This window comes from Urocitellus parryii, chromosome 1, assembly GCF_045843805.1.
Source record: "Urocitellus parryii isolate mUroPar1 chromosome 1, mUroPar1.hap1, whole genome shotgun sequence".
Classification (NCBI taxonomy): Eukaryota; Metazoa; Chordata; class Mammalia; order Rodentia; family Sciuridae; genus Urocitellus; species Urocitellus parryii.
In genome coordinates this window covers 101,597,427-101,614,296 of record NC_135531.1, presented here as the reverse complement: position 1 = coordinate 101,614,296, position 16,870 = coordinate 101,597,427, and positions in this window count along the sequence as shown.

Below are 16,870 nucleotides of genomic sequence, written 5' to 3'. Positions count from 1 at the left end.
GTTTACATCTGTAATGATTTCTAGGCTTTGTCCCCAACTGAGAAATGGAGAAGAGTTCATTTCCCTGTGTTCCATTGTCTGCCTGTGCTTAGTAGAATGCCTCTGTGCTGGTGAGCATTCTCTGGTTGTACCGCAGCACTCTCAAAATACAAAAGAACCTTGTGTTTAAAAGAGCGTCTAATGACTACTGGGCAAAAAATACAGGCACTCCAACATGTGGGCAATAGGGGGCGTTAATGCTTCATGGAGTCTCTTTCACAGCCTGTGAATCAGTGCTGTGTGATCATCAGTAAGCACTGGACTCTGGGTAGTATTCTCTGTCTGAAGTGCTGGTCCTCCTGGAGAGCATTAGGAGAAAAATTCAGTCTTTTGAGTTAAAGCATAAACTTTATGGGGCACTGGCTCCTTTGGTGACTTTAGTTTTGGGGGTGGATTTTTGTTTGTGTGTGTGTGTGTGTGTGTGTGTGTGTGTGGTGGTATTTTATAGTGGGGATTAAACCTAGGGCCTTTTGCATGCTAGGCAAGTGCTTTATCACTGAGGTACATCCCCAGCATTTTAAAAATTTTATTTTATTTTTTTTTTTTAAAGGAGAGAGAGAGAGAGAGAGAGAGAGAGAGAGAGAGAGAGAGAGAGAAAGAGAATTTTTTTTTAATATTTATTTTTTAGTTCTCGGCGGACACAACATCTTTGTTGGTATGTGGTGCTGAGGATCGAACCCGGGCCGCACGCATGCCAGGCGAGCGCGCTACCGCTGAGCCACATCTCCAGCCCCTAAAAATTTTATTTTATCTTGAGATAATATCTTGCTAAGTTGCCAGGATGGCCTTGAACTTTCAGTCCTCCTACTTCAGCATCCCGAGTAGGTGGGATCACAAGCAGGTACCATCATGCCCACCTTAATTTCATGATTTTATTAGTAAAATAAATGGCTTAACTGTTCAAACATGTAGGAATCATTAACAAACTATTCTAAAGCAAACAATTGGATTGCTAGGTCACCAATATAATATACAAATTATAAAGTTAAATATATGATCTTCATCAATGCTTTAATATAATATATATGAGAATTTCTAAGTAATAACCATTTTTAGAAAAATGTGCTTTTATCTTAATGAATGAATGAAGATGTATGTGTAAAACATGTGGAAAACACAGACTTATATAATTAATTAATATTTTGGTGAGTACACCTTTTACTCTGCCATAATGGAACTAGTTAATTCTTCTCGAGCATTTTACATGGTTCAGGCTCCATAATGAATTGTGTATTTATATACGTGTGTGTACAAAGATTTATTGATTACATATTTTATTTTGTATACCTATTATTTTATATATTTATCACATTTATTATATTTAGATAATATTTATATATTTATATTTGCAAACTAGTTTATAAAGCATAAGAAAACCTAAAGTAGCAGAAGAACAGTTGATTCCAATAAATTGTCATTTTGGCATTTTTGGAGTTCTTTGTGTAAATTCTATTCATGCTTTTTCCTTTTATAATTTACATCTCCAGGTTTTATCTAGGAGAGGATTGGCTGAGGAAATACCTCTAACCGTCATGTCTGAATAAAGGACCATGAAGACTTTTTAAATTCTGATCAAACCTTGCTACACCAGGGTCACTTAGTTTATCAATAGAGTCCTCAAGAAGTATTCCTGTTTCCTCTGACTGGGTCTAATACATGCAAAAATCCTGTTATTTCTAATCATATATTTACCTTTAGAGTTTCCCAGATCCTATATTCTCAAAATTTGATATCATCTCCCCAGAATTCAACTCTCTAAAAATGTTCTCTATCTTCAACACAACCTATAATCAAAAATAATAGTAATTTTAAGTATTAGTTGATATTAGTTAAGTATAATTTCATATATAATAGTGTATTCCTATAAAACATGAGGTCTATTTCTATATACCATATGAATATATTAATCTTCATCCAAATTCTAGATGAAGAATCTGAGGCTCAGAGAGTCTCTGAATAAGCAAATATACAAAAATAAATTCATTAAATTCATGCACTAAAATTGAGGCCCTGTATCCTGTGTTGATAATAACATCTCCCCAAGACTATGTCTTTTCCTAAAAGACACAGCCAACAAAAGTTGGTAATTTAAACTTCTAGTAAATAAAATATTACAGATTGGAAGAGACTCTGTTACTTGTAGACTCAGTAGTATATGTGAGAAATATAATCACTAACAACAAATGAGAACAGTAAAAAATGCCATAAAAATCAAATTTGACTCTCTGAGGGTGGGGGATGGTAAGGGAACAAGTGTCCTTGTCCTCCTGCATAGACTCTATGGGTATAACTTGACCACAGCAAATGGCATCTGAACACAGGTCATAATCATGTTGACACAGAGATAACAAAGACTTGACTGCTTCTGGCATTCTCCATTCATAAAGCAAAGGGTGGTTAATCAAGCAGAGTCCAGCATAAGCCAAAACTTGGGGAATCTCAAAGAACAGGTCTCAAGTTGTCCAGATCATTTTAAGATAGCTCCATCTTCCTTTCCCTGCACTGATTACTACTTTACTGGTGTGCTGTCCTCAGGAAACTGATAAATGTTTGTTAGTATAATCTAACTCTCATCCCCTAAGGTTTGTGTGTCTGTGTTTTCCCAAAGGATCTGGTATTCAAGACGCACTCAGTACAGCTTGCAGCACCTAGAATAGGGACTAAGGGCAGATCTCGTTTCCAAAGATGGTCTCATATCTAACTGATGGTGCTATGTCCACACAAAGAACTGTACAGTCACAGAAATGCTGTGTGAGATTGAAAGACATGCAACAGCCATTTAAAATCTTTACATTGCAAAACATTATTATAGCCCATTATTAACTAAGATTAATTTTGTATGGTATATATTGCAATTCCTTTTGTGAGGAACCCTTATACTGCTTTGCAACTTTTGCTTAAAACAGAATTAATTGGTAATAGGATTAAAATACGGAACAACTTTTGGAGAATTGTTTTGAAATTTTTTCTTTTTCATTTTAACTATAATTATTAATGCATATTGATTGTACAAATTAATGGGATTCAATGTGATACTTCCATATATACATACTTATATTGTGCATTCATCCTGTCCACCCACCCTTCTTCTGCCCTTGCCACTCTCCTCTCCCTCCCTGATGGCTGCTTTGGGTTTGTATTCACTTGTAATATAACTGGAGCCTCCAAAGTAGAAGTGGCCTAATCCTCACTTGGTCTTTGAATATTGAGCAATGCATTTGTTAACATCAAAGTCCAGTGAACGTTCAAGAATCTGAACATGTTTTCACAATGGCATATGAAGGATCAAGTTGGAACCTAGCCTTATAGGTAGCCATTACCACAAAACATGACATGACAGGGGGGAGAAGACTTTTTCCTTTGGCAAGCAGAGTTGGGGAAAATTTCATTGGCCACCCTAGGTCCTCTCCAGGTACCCTTGGAAACAGGCCAATTTTGTGTTGGTTCATTTGTTTGTGTTTTTGTCTTAAAAAAAAAAAATGAAGCAGTGCATTTGAGAAAGAGAGAAAAAGGGACAATGACGGAGGGGAAGAAAGAAAGGAAGGACAAAATATTTTTTAAAAAGAGTGAGCAAGGGAAGGATTGCTTTCAGGCTTCTGATGAAACTTGGAAAAATGCCAGCCTCCACAGTGGAGCATAATTTTCAATTCTGTTTTTCAAGTCTGAACCTTTTGGAAAGGAACTTCTGTTAAAAGGTTAAGGGCTTCAAGGGCCTTTCTGGTAGCTTCAGAGAATTCACCAGGAAATCAGAGCCAACTTGAATATAATACCCTGGACAAAAACCAAGAGGGGAGAAAAAAAATATCCATAAGCAGATTTTCTACATCCATTAGAATAGTAGGTGGCATGGCGCATTCCCTAATAAAGCCCAGAGTAGTATCGCACTGTCCAAACTGTAGCCTCACTGAATTATTTTCTGGGATAATGGAGAGAATAGGGATAAAATTGTTAATTCTAAACCTCAACCCATTAGTGCACAAAATAAATTTTTAAAACAGATTTTATATCTGTGCTATAAGTTTCCTTTGAGATCAAGGTCTAATGCCTGCATATTTGCAGGGGTTGGGATAGGTACTGGGAATTGAAATCAGGGGCACTCGACCACTGAGCCATATCCCCATCCCTAATTTGAATTTTGTTTAGAGACAGAGTCTCACTGAGTTGTTTAGCACTTGCTTTAGCTGAGGATGGATTTGAACTCACTGTCCTCCTGTCAGCCTCCTGAGCCTTTGGAATTATAGGCGTGAGCCACCTTGCCCTGCTAATGCCTGCATTTTATTGTGAGAGATACACAAATTCTAATTAAAATAAAAGATTTCTCCACACCCACCCACTTTAGTACTAGTAGTCAAATACCATTAGTGATATCTGCATCTTTGTCAGGTTCAACAGCCTTCAAGTTCTAAAAAGTTACTTCAAATTAAATGGCTAATGTAAGATTTGTTTAGACAATGTGCTTGAAAGTGACAAAGAACACTGGTTTGCTTCAGCTCAGCTTTCTTGGCTCTAGAACTATGGTACCTTCTGCAAGCTGTGTGATGAATAGCAGGTAATCTAGAGATGCACGTTTCTCACCAAATAAGTAAATGAATAAGTAAAAAAAAAATAATCAAAAGGATCAAGAAGTACTTTCCTCAGTGTCATGTGCAAATTCATAAGATGATGCTCTAAAGAACTGATACAGCAGCTCAGTTTTTTATTGTAGTAAGTGCTCATAACTGATTATGATTATGATTTGAAAGGTTTTTCATAGTGAGAAAGCCAAATATTGAAGGTTGAAAAATACTGTGTGAAATTCTTGAGAGTGAATCAAAATTCAGTGCTGTTTTTGGTTTACAGTGGTATAAGTCAAGAAGTCTTGAAAAATACCTGCTGTGTGCCAGGCATTGTGCTAGACATGTTTTGTAAGCCATTCCTCAATAATTAATTTTTTTCTAACACCAAAATAGTGCAGGGATGATAAACAATAAGTTGAAAAAGAAACACTGGGGGAAGGGATCCAGGTCATCATTTCTTTAAGGACCAACTAACTTAACAAATGCAGGATTAGTTCCACAATGAGACTGCCCTGCATTCTGCTTTCTTGACCATGCTGTTTGAATTAGCCCCTGTCTCTCTATTCCTCACCTTGTTTTACATTCTAAGTAGCATTATCATCTGTCTCACTGCATGCACATTTTTAGTTATTTTCTGTCTCCCTTCACATGTTTACAAACTCCATGGTGCCATACTTCATCAGTTGTCTCCTAGACCTGGAAAATAGTCAGTGTTCAATAAATTTCTTGCGTATTAATAAAGGAAGGAATGAAGTTGCTCCTTGCCACAGAAGGGCTCAAGAATGGGTTGAAATATTAGATGGCATGATCCTGGGAGTCCAGAGTAGGCTGTGCTGCATCCTAATTGCACAGAATAAATAAGCATCAGGGTTTTTGTGACAGCTCGACAGCTCATGAGTTCTCTGGTTATCTTAAGGAGCATGGTATAACCTTCCCAAACTCACTAAAACATAAAATACAGTAGAATAAATATGTCTGTAACCTCGGTGGTTGTGGACAACAAAGAAAGAATGTCACAGATAAGGTAGATTCAAATTGTCTGTCTGTCTGTCTGTCTCTTTATTTCTGTTTCTGTGTTGGGGATGAACCCAGTTCATACCATATCAGATGCTACCCAAGTGCTCTACCACCACATGACACTGTCAGCCCCACGCAGCTGTACCATTTTTAGCAGTGTGGTTTTACAGCGACACAGCTGTTGTCCTTTGATGCGTGTGTGTTTAATGAGATTTCCAGCTGCACCTTTCATTCTCTGGCCAACACTAATACTATTGTCACCTTCATGGTTAAGGTCAGGTGATGTGGGGTAGCAGATGAAGTTCAACTTGAGTGCTTCTGCTTTTCAGCAGTTTGCTGATGCATGCGCCCAGAGTTTATTCAGGCTCTGGTATTGATTGTACTGACCATCGATTCTAAACTAGGAGTGTTAATTCAGTACTCAATTATAGCTTTCAGGTTTTCCCTAAAGCTAGAAAGGAAACACTTCCTTGTGCCTCACTGAAGGAATGATGCTATTCTCTAGTTAAATATCTGGAATGAGTATTACCCGTCTCTACCAGTTTTCTGTGCAATTATTTTCTTTCACTGAGTAATTACTAAAGGCTCTGGAATAAAACAAAGATTTCTTATTCTGATAAACTAATCAAGGATGTAAGCAAAATCATTTGCTTCTAGGAAAAAGCATATACTTATTATACAACTTATGTATTCATTTTAGAAAAAAATAATGCAAATCAAAAGGATAGACATATTAAATGCTACACATAATTCTCCTCTCTAAGAAATAGCATTTTGAAATCGTATTCTGAGGCCAGAAAAGTTACATTTTTAAAAAAACTATAAGTCTTTTTAAATGCAGCAATTAAAATTCTGGTAAATATATTCTGTGAAAATATTTTAATTTTATATTTGGAGAATGACTGAAATTGTTTAGTATGTACATAAGGTAAAAGATTTTTATCACGAAGTAATATCCTAATACCTAAATTAATTGAGCAAGTTGATATTTTAATTAATCATAGTTTTTGCAGCAGAATATATATATATATATTCATATATATATATATATATATATATATATATATATATATACTTCTTTTTTGGTCCCCAGGGATGCTTAACCATGAAAATACATTCCCAGCCTTTATTTATTTATTTATTTATTTATTTATTTATTTATTTATTTATTTATTTATTTATTTTAGGCAGGATCTCACTAAGTTGCCTAGGGTCTTGCCACATTGCTGAGGCTTCCCTGGAACTTACGATCTTCCTATTTTAGCCTCCTGACCTGCTGGGATTACAGGCATACACCACCATGCCCAGCTATAATATACTTCTCTACCTGAAGGGAGAGGGCTCCCCATACTGATTAACTTCATCCTAAGAAGTCAGGGCTAGATGAAAATGAGGAGTTAGATTCCAAAATACTGTCAAGGGTGACAAAAAATGCTCTCACTGGACCTTCCGGCTCTAGCAATTTGTGATCACATTAGGATGCCTCCCCATATAAAAGCAACCCACAGCTCATTTTAGAGACGATGTCCCTTCTCACCAACTCTATATGTGAGGCTTTCTCTTCAAGATAGATTGTAGTCATGGTAATAAGACACCATATGATTATAGGGGTAAGGGTCTGGTGTCCAGAAAATAAGATTTTTCAGTTTCTCTCAAGAGAGAGCTGTTTATTATGTTTGTTATCAGTCATACTTTTAAAAAATATAGCTTGTGGAACAAGAATTAAAACACTTCATTTTTATCTTTCCATTGCTTTCTTTAAGACAATCTCTTTTAATGCAGTCTCTTTTAATGACAGTCTCGTTTTAGAAAGTAGACTGTCTAGTCTAAGAGATGAGCACAACTCTGAATTGATTTGTTGTGCGTGGGGTCCCCTTGTCTTTTTTCTCATTCTCCAGTCTCCTCTCACTTCTCATCGCCCTCTCTGAAGTGGGAGCCCTGGAAAGGGAAAGGGTAACTGGGACAGAGAAGGTATTGCTGGGTCTTGTGCTGCTTCCAGAGAGCTTCATGTTCTTTTCTCCTGTGGATAATGATGATGACAATGACGATGACGACGACGACGATGATGATGATGATGATGAATGAATGATATTTTTGTCCACAAGAGAAATAAGCTCACAACTGATTTTGTCCCTGTGGGCATTTGTGTGAGTCCCTCAAAGCCTTTTCCATGGGCTCCCACAGCTGTTACTCTCAGGAGCCAGGCAGTGTTGCTCATGGCTGGCCACCCCTCTGTCTGCTGTCATTGTCTCAGCACACGCCACATAGACCATGGAAAGTCCAGCACTCCTTCCAGTTGCTACTTTGGAACACCCGCAATAACAGCCCTGGGCCACCCCATCTCATGTGGTATGAGTATGAGAAGCTCACATACTCTTTTGACCTGTGAGAGAGACAAGAGAAAATGCAGTCACCCTGCAGATGCAGAACACACCCACTCCGCTGTGTCCGTAAAGCAGCTCACCAGCCTTTCTGCTGCCCTCCACACTTCTTGTTGAAAATGTCTCCAAGTTCAAGTCCATTGACTCAAGGTTCTAGGAGATCCATCAAGCTCTCACAGAGAGCTTGTGAAAGCCCCTCCCTGGGTTTCTAGATGCCCTTCCCCTTGGAAAGAATTAAGGAGCAGATGTGACATACCATCTTCCAGAGCCTCTTTCCCCAAACCACCCAGACGAGTCCCCTTTTCATGCTAAAGCATTTGTATCCTATGTCTCAATTGAAGATCCTCAGATGAAATGTCCAAGGGTTATGAAACAGGTGTTCAAAATGTCCATTTTGGTTTGGTTTCTGTCTTTGATTTGCAGTATTTGTTATACTTAGGGCTTAGAACTTTAACATCAACACCCTGTTACTCATGACCATATTATGACCTGCTGGAATCTTAATAACCATCATGTGAGATAACTGCAACTCTTATCATACTTTGTCTTCAATGTAAAGATTAAAACTTAGAAAAGTAATCAGTTCAAGTTCATATAGCAGGTAAGTGGCAGAACAGTATTCAATCCTAAGCTTTTCTCACTCCAAAGCCCAAGCTTTTAATCATCAACTTCATATTTACCAACATTTACTTACCATTGTAAATCCAATGTTCTAAGAGGGAAATTCTGAGGTGTGCTAAGTAAGTTGTCTGTCTGACCTATACATTGAATTTCCATATATTGAGTTTTCTTGAATTTTTCTGCAAAGCTTTAAACCCATGATAACATTTTGAAAAAAAATCCATATATATGCACAAATAAGACATTTGTGTTAACCTGGCCATTTAAAATCAACCAACTTAATTAAAAACTGTGGTTACTAGTGACAGAGAATAATAGGGAAAAGGGCAGGCAGAGAGGTTGATTGATGAGTCCAATGTTACTGTTTGATAGGAAGAATAAGTCTTAATTTTCTATGACACAGTAGGATAAATCTAATTAAAATAAGACATCATAAATCCAAAAATAATTATAAAAGAGGAATTTGAATGTATTCACCATAAAAAATTGATAAACAGTTTTGTTTTGCTTTGGTTTTGGTTTTTTAAATCTGAACCAAAAAGGCAAATTGCCAGGAGAACAACCTGGAGAATACAGTACAGAATCTAACAGTATTCAACAAATAAGCAAGCTGTAGAAGCATTTGTTGAATAAGTTAATTATACCTTCCTCATTTCCCAAAATGATAATAGTAAGTTGATTATTTGGATATAAAAAAAGCAATAATAAATTTAATATAAAAATCAGTAAAAAAGAATAATCCTGGATACCATTAATGAGAATATTACTTTCCAGTAGAGGAAACATGTTTCAGGAGAAGAAGCTCAAAATCAGTCACCTTCTGTTGGAATCAATCCTCATATGTTATTATAAATAGCTAAACCTAGGGGTCTATCATAGTGCAATTGCATTCTGGGCCACATCTCCTAAAGATTATGAAAGTAGGAAAAGTTGTTGGAAGATCCTGCTCAATGTAACAATCTCTGAGGATTTTAAATCTGAGTTTAAATCATCACCATTTTGTTGAGGGAAGTTAAAATCTCATCACTATTTATTAGTGAATGCTTTCATCTTCATTTATTCCTGTCTACAGAAAAAAAGGTACTTGAATATATTGGCCTAAAAAGATATTTAAAGTCTTTTTTTCTAATTTGGTAGTAGGGATAGAACCTAGGGATGCTCTTCCACCGAGCCACATCCCCAGCCTTTTTCATTTTTTTATTTTGAGATAAGGTCTCACTAAGTTACTTAGGGTTTGCCAAGTTGCTAAGGCTGTCCTCAAACCTAAGATCTTCCTATCTTGGCTTCCTGAGATGCTGAGATTATAAGCATGCACTACTGCACCCAGCAAAGTCCTGCTTTATAACACAGCAAGAACAGAATCACATGCAGCAAAGCTAGAACAGGGAACCAAGACAAAATTCACAGTAATCATGTGCCTCAGCTTTATTACCTAATTTTATTAGGGAATGTTTTGACATAAAAGTGGGAAGTATTTTCATTCAACCAGATGAAGCAATATTGAAGTTTCAGAATTCAACATGCAACATTCATGATCTTTATTTTTATAATGAATATTTCTGTACATATCCTGGATTAGGGTTCAAATCTGGGTTCTTTAATAAAGACTGCTGGGCCTAACATGAGGTAGTCAAAAATATCTTACCTGAAAGGATAATGCATGTTTATCCCTGTGGTAAAAGAGGTGAACAGCACTTAAGGTGAATAGCAATTAAGGACATCTCAGATCTTACCCTATTAAAATCAGGATATCTTCTAGAAAATCTCTGTCTTCTTCCCTAATTTGGGAAGTCAACTGGAAATAGTAATACTCAGCTGATGGGTTATAAGGTTTGAACCTAAATTGTTCCCAGTTACCTGAATATCTCTAGTAATAACAATACAGGAAACACATAAAATTTGTGGAAAAAGGAACTTATAAATACTCAACCTCAAAAATCTTTAAACCCAGGGTTTTGATTAAGTCACCTCTAAGAAAAATCCTTAGCAGGTAATATTCTTTAAATCCAATGGATTAATCTTCCTAGAATGTTTTTGGCAATGTTTGAAATAAAATTTTAATTTTATTTAATCAGGAAATTAAACTAATTTAATTAAATGAATTAGAAAATCCCATCTCTTAAAAAGCGACTTACTATATTTCCTTTTTAAGTCAAGTTAAGAATAAGGGGTGGTTAAGAGGACTAGTTTACAGTCATTGTCTCAAGTTAGAGGCCCTGAGTTGCCCAGAGTGAACTCGAGTCAGAACAGAACTGTCCAACTCCCAACTTCCAGTTCAGTGCTCATCAGACTCTTCCGTGCTGACTTCATTATTTCTACAAATGGAGTTTCACTGAGTTACTGATACGAATGTTTTCTAGAAAGTAACACCACTGAAAAGTAAGTGCTAGGCCTAGAAAACAGAATATTGTTAACTAGCAGATAATGGATCATTCAATTGGTGGAAACTTTTGCAAGATGATACCTGTAATAATACAAGCAATATTTGAAGTATGCCTTACCATTTGAAAATCACTTTCATATTCTGTATTATCACCAGCTAGCCTGGTTGGTGACTTATGCTGGGTTCACAAAATCTGGCTACATCAATAACTGAGAAAACAGCAAAGAAAGCATGCAAGCACACAGAAATATCTTTTCAAAACCTGGAATGACTCTCAACCTTACGGGTCCTTTGGAAAGAGAGAGCTTGCTCCTGGATTCTTTATTTTTATAGGGCGCGGGGCATGCAAAGGGTGGTTCCATAGAAAGTTCTTTCCAAATAAGGCAAGTGTCAGGTTTCAGGTGGTTGAATCTAGCTTCATGATATCTTGTGGTCAGCAGATTGACTGACATCTTCGGAGGCCACACCCCTCTTGGATGCTGTGTGGGATCAAAGACAGAGTGAGAGGAAAGTGCCCACGTGTATTGCACAGCCCAAAGAGCACCCAACACCAGACCAGTCCTCCCATAAACTCAAATGCTCATAGCTCACATACACTGCCCGGGGCTGGCTCATGACACTGACACTGTATTTTGTCTGATTAGAGTTTAATGTAACCCACTTTGTTCAAATATGGGAAGTAAGATAGCTTTGGTAATCTAGTCAAGGTCACATTATTGATCCCATTGTTGAGCTAGACTTCAACAGAGGTCTGGCAGGACAGAGACACATTGAGGTGGAGATACCTGAACAGGAAGAATCTCGGAACACACCGTCTTCAGGGTTCTGACCCATCATGTGCTGATCCAAAGGAATACCCTGAAAAGAATGTCTCTGCGTTTCATCTTGCAAAACTACTGGAAGGAGGTGTTTGCTTTGCTTTTTCAGCCCAGTATTTCTTTTTTTACAAGACATCTGCAAGAGTCCTCAGTCCCTGCCCCCAACACAGAGGATAAATCAAACTCTTCACACCCATGAGAAACATAAGGCAGTTTATTAGCAGTTTGCTATGATCTGCATGTAGTTTGTAAATCTTACCTCAAATCAATATCTGTTGTTCTTCTTGGAAAGTGGTTGGTTTTGTCAATAGCCTCTCATAAAAAGATGCTGAAGCAGCAGTGGTGAATGGAAAGATGAAAGTTAGTCAAGAATAAACAGGGAAACTAAGAGGCAGGAGAGCAGAATAAAAAAATGCCAGCACTCAATGATAGTGATTAGGAGAGGCAAGAATGAACCTAGGGCAGGCAAAGCATGAACCTTATAAAGATAAAGTTATCACCCCTTGCCTTGGTGAGCACAGCCCGTGATGTTGCTGGGTTCAGTTTTCCTATCTCTATCCTGCTCTCAAATCTAACGTGAGTGTATTATCACAAGTATTTTTCCCATTTTTATCTACATTTATTTAACAAGTATGACTTGGTGACAACTATCTATCACTATTGTGTTTATCAATGGGAATGAAATAATACTATCTCTCTCTCTAAGAGCCTTGAAATTTTAATAGATTTTTGAAAATCTTCACCTAAACCATGATTTAATTACAAGTACTTTTTCACAGCTAATTTCTTAACAATTTAAAAACATTTAAGCACCATAAAGATCCTAATCTTAGACATATTCTTAAAGGTGATAGGAAAACAGGAATTCTTATATAACATAGTAAAATCAAGTGGCATGATGGTGTCAGATATGTTGGAATACCAGGTAATGAAAGACAAATATCACAGCATGAGCTGGGTTTTACCTCTGATCTCATGAAAAATTACAAGCTGTGTGACATTGGGCAAGTCTCTAGTCTTCGTCTCCTTTCTCAGACAATAAGAGGGTTAGCATTTACCTCAATGGGGTTTCATGAAAACCAACAGCATAATGCAGGTAAGGCCCTCAGTACCTAGTAAATGCTCAACACACAATTGTTATTATCATTACTAATGTTAGTGCTATCTCTCCTTATTATTATCTTAAAAAACACTACAAGCCCTGTGTTGTCTCCTGCATCCACATTGAGGCAGTCAGGAAGAAATAGCCATATATAAATCTAGTATGTGTAAAGTCCTGGGTTCAATCCCTAGTACTCCAGGGAAAAGAAAGAAAGAGAGAGACAGGAAGGAGGGAAGGGAGGAAGGGAGGGATGTAGAGGAGGGAGAAAAAGGAGAGGGGAGGAGAAAGAACAGGAGAAGAAAGGAAAGGAAAGCCCTATATAAATTCTAACTTTATTACAAGTGATGGTGTTATGGTTTGGATGGTTTGTGTCCCTCAAAAGCTCATGTGTGAGACAATGCAAGAAGATTCAAAGGAGAAATGATTGGGTTGTGAGAGCCTTAACCCATTCAGTGAATTAATCCCCTGATAGGGATTAACTGAGTGGTAAAACTGAAGTGGTAGGGTGTGACTAGAGGAGGTGGGAATTGGGGTGTGGCTTTGGGGTATATATTTGTATGTGGCCAGTGGAGACCTCTCTCTGATCCCTGATCATCATGTGAGCTGCTTCCTTGTGCCACACTCTTTGGCCATGGTGTTCAACCTCACCTCCAGCCTCGAGGAATGAAGCTGGCCTTCTGTGGATTAAGACCACTGAAACCCTGAGCCCTCAAATAAACCTTTCCTCCTCTATGATTGTTCTGGTCAGGCCTTTTAATCTCAGTATCAAAAAGGCTGACTAAAACAGAAATTGGTACCGAGAAGTGGGGTTGTTGCTGTGACTAACCTGACCATGTGGTTCAGAAGTTTTTTGAAATTGGTGGGAGGAATTTTAAGATATTTAGCATGTGAGCTGTTTCTCTCTCCCATGCTCTTCTGCCATGATGTTCAGCCTCACCTTAAGCCCCGAGGAATGGAGTCTGCCAACTATGGATTGATATCTCTGAAACCATGAGCCCCCAAATAAACTTTTCCTCCTCTACAGTTGTTCTGGTCCAGTCTTTAAGTCATAGCAGTGAAATAAGCTGACTAAAACAGATGGAGACATGGCTGTTTTCTGTGTTGATAATCAGCATCTGGACTGAACTGCAGTGGCCATACAAATACCTGCTGAAAGACAACACTAAGAATTACTCCATCTAGCTGGGCACAGTGTCTCAGTAACCTGTAATCTCAGTAACTCAGGAGGCTGAGACAGAAGGATCATGAGTTCAAAGCCAGCCTCAGCAAAAGTGAGGCATTAAGCAACTCAGTAAAACCCTGTCTTTAAAAAAATAAAATACAAAATAGGACCAGGGATGTGGCTTAGTGGCTGAACACCTCTGAATTCAACCCCTAGTACAAAAGAAAAAGAATTGCTCCTTCCAAACTGGAGAACATCATGCTAAATGAAATAAGTCAAGCCCAGGAACTCAAAGTTGAATGTTTTTTCTCACATGCAGAAGCTAGAGTAAAATAAAGGAAAGGGGGAGGGTAAGATAGGCTCACATAAAGACCAATCAGATATAAATTAATAGATGAGCAAAAGGAAGTCTAGTAGACAACGGAGAATGGAGTGGGGGAGGGAAGACTAGAGGGAAACGGGGGAGGGAAAAGGAGAGATCATGAACTGAAATCAATTTCCATGCCTGTATGAGTTACTCAGGATGAACCCAACTACTATATATAACTATAAAGCTCTAATTAAAAAGAGAGAGAGAAAAGAATTACTCCATCTACATGGAGGAAGGGTGCAACACTGGCAACGATTGTAAATGAAGCCACTGATCTTTTTTATAGTTATTTGGGGTTATAATGGGAAATATACAGAATCACATGATCTGCTTTCTTAGATGCCATTTAATTAAAGCTTTATACTGAGTCAACTAAATGTGCTGAAAATAATTTAGAAAAAACACGGACTGGAAACACAAAATGGAAGGAATTTGGAGGTGTACATTTGGAGTCCTTATTAACCACCTTTCTTAAAAGAAAACTCAAGGTCAAAGGAACCAGGTCACTTGTACAGAATAGAATTTAACTTACATCTGCTCAGCAACATTCAGATTTTAAAACCCATGTACTCCATCATGTTCTAAGATTTTCTGTAGTTATGTTTTGTATGCAGGACACACTGATCCCAATTGAAATGCTGAGTAGTTTGTTTCTCTGAGACTCAAATTCTCAATACATCTTCTGAATATCAAATACCAAGAACAATGTTACAACACTGGGAAATGTGCTGAATAAATGTGTTATGTCAGGTTTCTGCCATGATACCAAGAACAGCTAATTTCCAAACCATCCTCAGCCCCAGATGGCTCGGAATAAAATAGTTTTGAAATCTAGGTGACCTATTTTTCAAAACTATTGTTGCTGTTATCTTGGAGAAAAATATCGAGACAAGAGGAAGAGAGAATGGTTGTGTTTGCTGGGACTCTGAACCTGAAGTCCTTTTTCCTGGATAAATATGATCGTGGATTTAAGAGATCATGAATGTAACTGCATGTTATTTCAGGAAGTACTGTTTTTAGAACAACTATAAAAGCCTCATCCAGAATCTCTCCAAATATTCTTCCTTTATTCTGAAGACTCCAGAAGTAGAAAGACTCTGTGTAATTTGTTATTCAGATCTGGACACTTAGAGCACTGTTGATAGTTATGCCAGGACAGCAGGTGTGAAGCAGGTCTGTCCACAGTGAACTGGAATATGGCCATCATTTAATTAAGTTTAAATTACTTCACATCACCCAAAGGATTTCTTTTGTCTTTAAAATTTTCTTTTTCTAAAATTTTAAGCAATGCCTTTTAAGGAAGCCTGGATCTTAGTGGCTTTATTGACCCATCCTTCCTAATCCATTCAAAATGGAATCAACAAGATTCTTGTTTCCGCAACACGTTGCCTCTGAGCCCATTCATTTTCTTTCAGTCTACCAACCTTACCTCTATTATTCTGCTAAAGAAAAAAATATTCATGATACTTGATAATGCATAGTAAGGAAGACTTTATTCAGGATTATAACTAGATATCAGGAATACTGCATTGGTGTCTTATAGAAGGGAGAAAGATTGGGCTCAACTCTGAATGTAGCGGGCAAGAGGGAACTTACAACCAAGGAGCAGCAAGGGGCCAGTAGATGGAAAATTCCTGAGAGAAAATATCAGGTGTAAAGGGTAGAGGTCTCTGCTAACTTGACCTGCCAGGATTCTTACTGAAGTCAGTCCATGGTGATCAGACATCAACTGAGGGTGATGGAGAATGAGTAACTCAGGCAGATATAGAGGTTCAGGAGTGCTTGCTAAACTGACTTCCAAAGTTCTGTGTTAAAACTGTATTTTACAAGTGCTTAGATAGACCTAGGGGAAGATTTAGGGCCCTAAACCTTCAAGCAAAAAACTCTTTGTCACTTCCAGACACTTCTAATTGGTTTGTATTCATCATCGTCCTTCTAAAGGATCCTAAAAATCACTCAGGTTTGGGGCATAGTTAAAAGAACAGGACGGTGGATATATCCCAGTGGTAAAGCTCTTACCTAGTATGCATGAGGTCCTGGGTTCAATCCCCAGCATCAAAACAAAAAACAAAACTAAAAACCCAAGCATCTTAGTAGGAAATCACCTAGCATATCAGTCTCCAGGGACCATTTATTGAGCATGTTCTAAGTGCAAGGCATAATGGCAAGCACTTTATCTATGGTAATTTTATTTAGCTTTTGCAACCACCTTTTCAGATCATTGTTATTACTAGTTTATAGATAGCAAAGTGAGGCTTAGAAAATTTAAATTATTTCTATGGTCTTGTAGATGACATAGCCAAACTCACTTTAACCAGGCATAGCCAAACTCATGTCTGCTTTCTTATTGACAATTCTCTGCTGCATTTTCTTTAAACCTTCTGTATCCTCTACTTTGTTCAGAAGTTTTTCAGGGAATAA